Source organism: Lynx rufus, unplaced genomic scaffold (assembly GCF_022079265.1).
Source record: "Lynx rufus isolate CCGP_SWC_20201006 ecotype Redwood Valley unplaced genomic scaffold, mLynRuf1.p SCAF_3, whole genome shotgun sequence".
NCBI classification, from domain to species: domain Eukaryota; kingdom Metazoa; phylum Chordata; class Mammalia; order Carnivora; family Felidae; genus Lynx; species Lynx rufus.
This window is the reverse complement of record NW_025814845.1, coordinates 66761304-66770962: the sequence shown is the minus strand read 5'-3', so window position 1 is coordinate 66770962 and position 9659 is coordinate 66761304. Positions and strand designations below refer to the sequence as shown.

Genomic DNA, 9659 nt, shown 5'->3' with positions numbered 1-9659 from the left:
TGTTTTTTAAAGTAATCTCTGTACCCAGTGTGGAGCTTGAACATATAACTCAGAGATGAAGAGTCTCATGCTCTGTCGACTGAGCCAGCCAGGCACCCCAAATAAAACAAACATTTGAATGTCCTGTAGAAGGCATGCTTAATAACTTAAGCATGGGTTATAACCATTAAGTAGGAAGCAGTGTTTTCTGATTTTAAGTTAGGGCAAACTACAGTTAGCTTCAGATACTTGACAAATATACCTAGAGAACTAACAAGAATTTTTTGCTTTTTTGGCTCATAAAAGCAAAAAAAGAGTGTGATCTGTGATGTACAAATGAACACTGGACTGGAAATGGGGAAGAATTAGGTTCTGAACCTGGCCCTGCCACTAAGTAACTGTGTTGTCATTGATTCTTTGCATAATTTTTCCTGGTCTTAGTAGATGGTTTATAGAGACCAGATTTAAATGACTATATTTTTTGTGGACAGATTTTATCTGTCTTAAATAAGTCATTGTCATGTGTTCCACTATTAAATCATCGGCCACAAATAAGGAGACAAAGAGGGAATCAGTTGAAAATGAATGACTCATTATGCCAATACATATTCTGAAAATAAACTTTTTTTTTTTCTTACATCACAGGTATAATACTTCTCCACATCTGCTTCAGGAAGAAAGTGCCTGCCATTCCTATTGTTTCTACGCAGGTTCATGCCAGCCCAGAACAGAGAATCAGGTCAGTTTTAGGATTGTTTTGTGTGTCGAACAAGGAGCCAAGAGCAAGAATCATGATAGTCTTTCTTGCATCATTGTATTGTAGCAAGACCACTGAACTCTGCCCCAGAAGAGCTGGGTTTCAAGCCTTCTTTCCCATTGATGGCTGCGTAAGCTTAGGCAAACCTTTGCTGAATGGCTTGTAGTTTTCTGCACAACCCCCCCACCCCACCAAAAAGGATATATTAGAATAAATTATCTTCAGTTTCAATTATAGCTTTAAAGCATTGTTACTTTTATTGTAGGTACCTACATAGAATAAAATCGTATTTTTAAAACATCATTTTCATTCTTTTTTTCCCCTGGAAAAATCTAGTTGTAAGCACAGGCTTTGGAACTCTAACCTATTGTATTGTTCCTTGGAGTGACTAGTTTAAATGATGAGCTACGTTGTAAGGGACTCGAGAGTATTCTTGCTATCTGGTTGCCTTAGTTTTAGTATTATACTTTGCTTTATTGTTACTGAAACATTTTTTACATGAGGTTATTAGTCCTTCAATAATGTTCTTCGGCTTTAGAGAGGATAGCTTTTTGACCATGTTGGTTCTCTATTGATTGTACGTGACACAATTCAAATATCTTAAACAGAAAGGGGAAGTTATCAGGCTTTTGGATATATCCCAGGGGATACCAAAAGCTCTGGGAACATGGTAATGCAGCTGGGCTGTACAAGAAGAACCCAGAAACCAAAGACAGTCAGGTTTCCCTCACACTGTCAGTGTGGCGCTTCTGCTGTGCGTCTGTCTATCTTTGGAGAACTGGCTTTCTTCATGTTTCCATTCCTTGTCATGGGAAGCATGGTTTTCACCACTTCCCTACATTCTGTATTTTAAACTTCAAACTCCCAAAGAAAGGCTAACGAACATTTAAGTACCCTATCCCAGATTTCCCAGAACAGACTCTGATTCTTTAGTCAGGTGTCCCTAAGCAAGTTGTACTTTGGGGCAGGGTCATTTTAAAACTTGACAATGGCTATCTTCCCATCTTTGTTTCAAAGCCTGTTGTCCAAAAAGGATCTGATTTATTCCTACTACAATACACGTGGCTAATAGAGGCTTACCCTTTCTAGGAGTATTTGTATTTCAGTTGGGATCAAACATTAAGCTGTATTTCCAAAACTGTGTAGAAGTGAAAATGTGAGTTCTGGTAGATAAAAATGATTAATATAGATGAAAGAAAAACATTAGGGATTGAAAGGCAGTATTTTAGGGTTTGGAGATGGAAGAAAACGAGTAACCCATGTTTGTATACTTAGAGGAGGGCAGATAGATAATCACATATTTTTTTTAGCTTATTTTGAGAAAGAGAGTGTGAGCCAGTGCACACGCTCAAGCAGGGGAGGGGCCGGGAGAGAGAGGGAGAGAGAAAAATCCCAAGCAGGCTCCACACTGTCAGTGCAGAGCCCAATTCCGAGCTCGAACTGACAAACTCTTGAGATCCTGACCTGAGCCGAAATCAAGAGTCAGATGCTTAACCAACTGAGCTACCCAGGTGCCCTGCACATATATATTTCTAAGGTTGCAGTGGTACAAAATTTAATACAGCAAGTAAAAGAAAAGCTTTTCTATTTAACTTTCTGAAAACAAGATTTGAAGTTAAGGGAAAGGACCATTAGGTTTAGTCTCAGCTCAACTATTAACTATGATTTTGCCTAAATCACTTATTCTTTGTGCACCTCAGTTTACTGAATCTGGGCCACTTACCAGCTGCATGACCTTAACTTCAAGACATCAGTTTTCTTCATCTTAAAAATGGAATTGGTGGTAGTGATACCTCCCAGGTTTCTTGTGAGGAATTACTATATGTTAAGTGTACAGAAAAGCTCCTGGCACATCAGCAGTATCACTTTTTGAAATGAGTGGATTAAATTACAGGATTGCTGGAGTCCCAGCTAACTTAAAAAAAAAATAAAAAGAAATCTGTGGTCTAAGATATTTCTGATACGACCAACATCTTTTTTTCAGAATTAAGACTTAGAAGCCTTGGCCATCTACTTGAGCCCTGCGTTAAGGCTAGTTTTGGTACTGCCAACAAAAGTTGTTTTGAATTAAGTGTAGGTATTAGTTCTCTATGGCTACATGTATTAATTTGTTAGGGCTGCTGTAGCAAATTACTACAAACTGGATAGCTTAAGCAACAGAAATTTATCTTTTAATGTTTATTTATTTTGAGAGAGAGAGAGAGAACATGCAAGTTGGGGAAGGCCAGAGAAAAAGGGAGAGAGAGAATCCCAAAAATCCCAAGAGCCGATGCAGGGCTCAAACTTAGAAAACCGTGAGATCATGACCTGAGCTGAAGTCAAGAGTCGGATGCTTAACTGACTGAGTCACCCAGGAGCCCCAATTTATTTATTTTTAAAAGTTTATATGTTTATTTTGAGAGAGAAAGAGAGAGAGAGAGAAATTAGGGGAAGGGCAGAGAGAGGGAGAGAGAGAATCCCAAGCAGGCTCCCTGCTGTCGGCAAACCATAAGATCATGACCTGACCCAAAATCAAGAGTCAGACGCTTAACTGACTGAGCCACCCAGGTGCCCCGAGACATATATTGAGAGAGTTTAAAAAGTTCAAGGAATTGAACTCCATACAGTATGAAAAGTGTGGATATATTTAACGTGAAGATTAAATTACAAGTTTTTAATTTTTTATAATTAGAAAAAAAATGCAAGTTGAAAATTAAAATAGCATTACAAATTAGACTATTGGGATTTTAAATTTTAGTTCAGTTTTTCTTTATTTCAAGAAATGATACCCTAAGTTTGGGACTTAGAAATCATTTTTTATATGAATTTTTTTTAAGTTTATTTATTTTGGGGGAGAGTGTGCACATGCAGTGTGCTCTGCACCGACAGCACAGATGTGGGGTTCCACCTCGCTAACCATGAGATCATGACCTGAGCCAAAATCAAGAGTTGGATGCTTAACCACCTGAGCGATCCAGGTGCCCCAGAAATATAAATCATTTTTATCACACTTTATATCCCTTTTTGTGATACTTTTTTTCCCCCTTAGACTTTTGGTTTATTGACTAGAGCTAGAGGTTTCTATGACTTCCATCTTTGAGTTGTTTTTGACCACAAGTATCCCTTATTTGGCTCTTGTTTTGAGGACAAATTATGTATTGATCTTTATTGATAGTGTGATTAAAAATATTGTATAATGGGTGCCTGGGTGGCTCAGTCGGTTAAGCCTTTGACTTCAGCTCAGGTCACGATCTCACAGTTCATGAGTTCGAGCCCCACGTCAGGCTCTGTGCTGACGGCTCAGAGCCTGGAGCCTGCTTCGGATTCTGTGTCTCCCTCTCTCTCTGCCCCTCTCCCGCTCGTGCTCTGTCTCTCTCAAAAATAAACAAACATTAAAAAATTTTTAAAAATATATTGTATAAAGATTTAAAAGCAGATATTAGTGAGAACTGCAGTGTAGTACATGTTTTGGTTAAGGTACCAAACTCAGTCATATTTCCAGGTTTCAGTCATGGTGTCGTTGCTTACAGCTCTTTGTCCTAGTACATATTTCTTAATTTCTCTTCTTATTTCCTATCTGTAAACTGAGTGTAGTAATAGTATTTAATAGAAGTATCATAAGGGTTAAACAAGGTAATGCTTACAAAGTCCTTAACGCTGTACCTGGCACATTGTAAGTAAAAGCTAAATTTATGTTAGCTCCCATTCATTGTTGCAAACAATGGCCTTAAGTCATTTTTATCTCTGAGTTTTTTAAGATTAGAATATCAACAAAACAGTGTTCTTTTTTTTTTTTTTTTTTTTTTTATGAAGTTTATTGACAAATTGGTTTCCATACAACACCCAGTGCTCATCCCAAAAGGTGCCCTCCTCAATACCCATCACCCACCCGCCCCTCCCTCCCACCCCCCATCAACCCTCAGTTTGTTCTCAGTTTTTAACAGTCTCTTATGCTTTGGCTCTCTCCCACTCTAACGTCTTTTTTTTTTTCTCCCTTCCCCTCCCCCATGGGTTCCTGTTGAGTTTCTCAGGATCCACATAAGAGTGAAACCATATGGTATCTGTCTTTCTCTGTATGGCTTATTTCACTTAGCATCACACTCTCCAGTTCCATCCACGTTGCTACAAAAGGCCATATTTCATTTTTTCTCATTGCCATGTAGTATTCCATTGTGTATATAAACCACAATTTCTTTATCCATTCATCAGTTGATGGACATTTAGGCTCTTTCCATAATTTGGCTATTGTTGAGAGTGCTGCTATGAACATTGGGGTACAAGTGCCCCTATGCATCAGTACTCCTGTATCCCTTGGGTAGATTCCTAGCAGTGCTATTGCTGGGTCATAGGGTAGGTCTATTTTTAATTTTCTGAGGAACCTCCACACTGTTTTCCAGAGCGGCTGCACCAATTTGCATTCCCACCAACAGTGCAAGAGGGTTCCCGTTTCTCCACATCCTCTCCAGCATCTATAGTCTCCTGATTTGTTCATTTTGGCCACTCTGACTGGCGTGAGGTGATACCTGAGTGTGGTTTTGATTTGTATTTCCCTGATAAGGAGCGACGCTGAACATCTTTTCATGTGCCTGTTGGCCATCTGGATGTCTTCTTTAGAGAAGTGTCTATTCATGTTTTCTGCCCATTTCTTCACTGGGTTATTTGTTTTTCGGGTGTGGAGTTTGGTGAGCTCTTTATAGATTTTAGATACTAGCCCTTTGTCCGATATGTCATTTGCAAATATCTTTTCCCATTCCGTTGGTTGTCTTTTAGTTTTGTTGGTTGTTTCCTTTGCTGTGCAGAAGCTTTTTATCTTCATAAGGTCCCAGTAATTCACTAACAAAACAGTGTTCTGCTGACAGTAATGCATAAACCTTCGTGTTTAGTTGATTACATAGTTTATTAGCATATTGGCTTTATTTTTGAAAGGCAGAATAGAGTTTGCCTAAAAGGATATGAGTTTAGAGCCATTGCTTAATTTATTGACTAAGAAAGGCAGGAAGGGATTGGAGAAATAAGTGTGCTGTTTTTGCTGTAGATCTCAAGAACTTTTTTGTAGTCCCCAAATACATACATATGTGGTGTAATGTATCTGTAACACAAGGATGTCAACTTTTCATTTTCGTTTTCTTCTTAAACTTTTACCACTAGCCCCCTCCCCCTTTTTTTTGTTCTGTTTTGGCCTGGGGGAAAGGAGTGGGAGAAGGGATGTCCATTCCCTTTACAGTCTTATACAGGACTTGTCATTGCTGGTCTTCTTACCTGTGGTAGGATTGCCCCTTGCTCCTGTTTTATGAAGATCTCTGCTAATAAGGCACCATTAGGTGTATTGATGTGGTTGTGAGTTGACTGTGGCCACTTAGGAACATCCTAAGAAAGCTAAACTCCAGGGTGCTTGGGTGGCAAAGTTGGGTAAGCATCCAACTTCCACTCAGGTCATGATCTCACGTTTCTGTTCGTGAGTTCAAGCCCAGCATCAGGCTCTGTTGCTGTCAGTGCAGATGGTGCTTTGGATTCTCTGTCTCCCCCTCTCTTTGCCCCTCCCCCGACCCTGCAAGCTAAATTCCTTCTCCCTGTAGAAGAAGGATCTATGCCTAAATTGAGGGACATGTGGAATTAAGAGGAAGTCTCCTGTTCACATACATTGTGGTCCTAATTTGGTGTCAGCTTTACATTGTTTTAGCACATTTTTGTGTGTGTTTTATTTAAATGAAAATGAAGAATGCCACTGCTCTCCTTAGGAGTTTGTAATTTGGAAGTGTTATACAACAAATGATATAGAAAGAAGAGAGGAAACGGGAGAAGATCTGAAGTATAATCTCTCAAGCTGGTTTATTATTTTCTTTGTGTGTGGTGGAGGAGGAACCTCAAAAAGCCTAGCCTAGAATTATTTTTGGAAAGTAAAGATCCAGTATGTTTTGACGGAATCAAGGATAGTTATGACTATATCTATATGCTGAAGTAGAAAGTGAGTTAAAGAATGATTCCAAAACATATAGAGAAGGAAGGACACATTCTTTTTTTTTCTTCAATTTTTAAAGTATCTTGATTTTTAAAATAAAAATTCAGATACTTAGTTCTTTTTTACCCCTCCAAAGAGCTGAAATAATTTATAATGGTCTATGCTCTCTCCCTTCCATTTTTCCTCCTTCCCTTCTTAGTATCTGTCCCCATAATTTTAGACCTTTCAGTTTGGATCTTTTATATTTGGTCTTACTGCATGTTTTGTAGGAAGCAAATCACATTGTCATGTGTTCATGATGCAAGAGTTGTTTTCCTCCTTACGGTATCTCTAGCTCTTTCTTAACTATGTAATTGCCTACTCCAAAAAAAAAAAAAAAAATGTTTCAAAAAGCCCCATAGGGATGAATTTTTGAAGTTATCTCAGAATCAGTCATGGTTCAAAACTCAAACTTTTTGGGATCAGAGGCTAAGATTTGGTTTATTTTTTAAAATCTTTTAATGTCAAAAAAAATCTTTTCAAATATTTTTACCTTCTTCCAACATTAGTAGATTAGCCTGATGCTTTGCTGTATCTAAGTGGGTATTCAGGAATAAGGGCTTCCTTTTAGGGTCAGAGGTTGTTGAAGGAAAGCTTTTACAAAATCTTAGGAAAAGGCAAGCTGTCCCCCCATTAAAGAACCATTCTTAGTTTACTGGTGGAGAGGCCATGTGATAGAATTAAGTTTTTTATGTGGGCTTAAATTTATCTCCCCTGTTTTTTTTAATTTTTAAAATACATATTATATATCTATAATATATATATTATTTATTCATTTTGAGAAAGAGTGTGCACAAACACAAGCGGGGGAAGGACAGAGGGAGAGGGAGAGAGAATCTCAAGCTGTCTTCACACCTAGCATTGAGCCCATCCAGCTCAGCGCTGAGCCCAGGGGCTCGGTCTCACGACTGTAAGATTATGACCTGAGCTGAAATCAAGAGTCAGATGCTTAACTGATTGAACCACCCAGGCACCCTATTTCCCCTGGTTTTTTGATCAGTTTTATGTTTTTCATTTCCTATGCCTGCTAAAGAATTCTTGTTCAAGGAATTCACTTTTATAATATCATAGGTAGGGACATCTGGGTGGCTCAGTCGGTTAAAGCGGCTGACTTTGGCTCAGGTCATGATCTCACGGTCTGTGAGTTCGAGCCCCGTGTCAGGCTCTGTGCTGTCAGTTCAGAGCCTGGAGCTTGCTTCGGATTCTGTGTCTCCCTTGCTCTCTGCCCCTCCCCCACTCACACTCTGTCTCTATCAAAAAATGAATAAACGTTTAAAAAATATATATGTAATATCATAGGTAAGTGAAATCCACCCCTTCCCTTGAATAATAGTTAATGATAATAGATAATAATATTAATAGCAGTGTACATTTACTGTTTCCTAGGTTTTTCATGTATTACATCATTTATTCTTCACCACAATCTTGTGAGATTAATTCTATTATTTTACTAATTTTTATGCTGTTAGAAACAGGCACTAGAAGTACTTGCCCACAGTCACAGGATGAGGTAATGGCAGAGCCATGATTCAAACCTAGGAATCTGTCTCCAGGGTCAGGCATTCACCTGCTCTGCTGTCCTGCTTCTCTTATACATGAGGAATGACATCACTTATTTCTTTTCTGTAAAAGAATGTGAAACATTCTTCTTATATCTGAATTTATATTTGAAGACGGTAGCCTGTGAATATTCATTATATTAAACCTGAGTTTCAGGTATTTAATTATACTGTTAAGAAAGTAAGAAAACGTATACTAATAAAAAATGTTTGGAGCAGAATGATTTATTCTGTCTTCTCAGGTGACCCTGTATAGGGTTAGTATTCTATTTTCAGGAAGAATCTATTGATTTGTGAGTAATTGAATCCCAGGCTTTGCTATATCCCCATTATATTTTTGATATTTAGTTTGCTATTTTGTTTCCTTTGGAAGTTCTGTACCCACATAGATGTCTATAACTTTTGTTTTGTTTTGTTTTGTTTTGTTTTAGAAAATAATTTTGAGAATAATTACCCTGATACCAAATACTGTATAATTCAAGCACAAGAAGTACAGAACTGAAGAACTGAGTGTTTTTGTCACTTGTCTCCATTTCTTTTTCTGGAGTTGCTTATATTGTTTTGTTCCTCTCTGCCAAATGGTTTCCTTTGCTTTCTTAATTAGTGTGTAGTGGTCAGTTGTGGATGTTAAGTTCGGCCAGCTCTTGGCCCCCAATAGCTAATTATCTTGGTTATCACATTCTAAATTCTAACTTGCTAGGAAAGAAAATCCATGAGAAAATTTTTGAGATTTTAAGTTTTATTATGTTTTAAGTTTATTGATTTGAATAAGCTCTTTGCTTTTTCTTATCTTTATGGGTATTGAGATTTTGTGGCAGTCTTATTTTCCACAGCTCCTAGTTTGTGAATCTGGAATGGGAGTGTAGTTGAAGTCTAAGGTTTTTTTTATTTTGTTTTGTTTTTTTGAGAGAGCACAAGCAAGAGAGAGGCAGCAGGGGGAGAGAGAAAGAGGGAGAAAGAATAAATCTCAAGCAGGCTTCATACCCAGCACAGAACCCAATGCGGGGCTCAATCTAACAACTGTGAGACCATGACCTGAGCCAAAATCAAGAGTTGGACGCTTAACTGACTGAGCCACCCAGGTGCCCCTGGTCTAATTTAATGGTGGAAAATGGTCTCTGAATTCAGTGAATGAATATTTTAGTCATATGATAACTGTAGTTTGAAGAATCATATGTCCTAAAAATATTTTTTAAAGTTTTACTTATTTAAGTGATCTCTACGCCCAGTGTGGGACTCGAACTCACAACCCTGAGACCAAGAGTTGCACATTCTTCCAACTGAGCCAGCCAGGTACCCCAGGTCCTAAAAGTATTTAAACAGTGCCCTCTGTGATGTGTATTCCAGCGAAAAATGTGGTGCTGTCAGCCTTTTTTTTTTTTTTTTT

The 9659-nt window shown here is 38.2% G+C and overlaps 1 protein-coding gene across 6 annotated transcripts in view; it reads left to right on the top strand.

Moving 5' to 3' along the window:
* Positions 1-79: 79 nt before the first annotated feature.
* Positions 80-9659, top strand: part of WDFY3 (WD repeat and FYVE domain containing 3) — a 245777-nt gene continuing 236197 nt past the window's right edge. For 5 of the 6 annotated variants that reach the window (XM_047090586.1, XM_047090584.1, XM_047090585.1 and 2 more), the window contains exon 1: positions 81-718. The gene's annotated coding sequence lies outside the window, so the exon portion shown is untranslated. Of the gene's footprint in view, positions 719-9659 lie in introns of all 6 variants that reach the window. The other variant, XM_047090587.1, reaches the window with a different exon arrangement.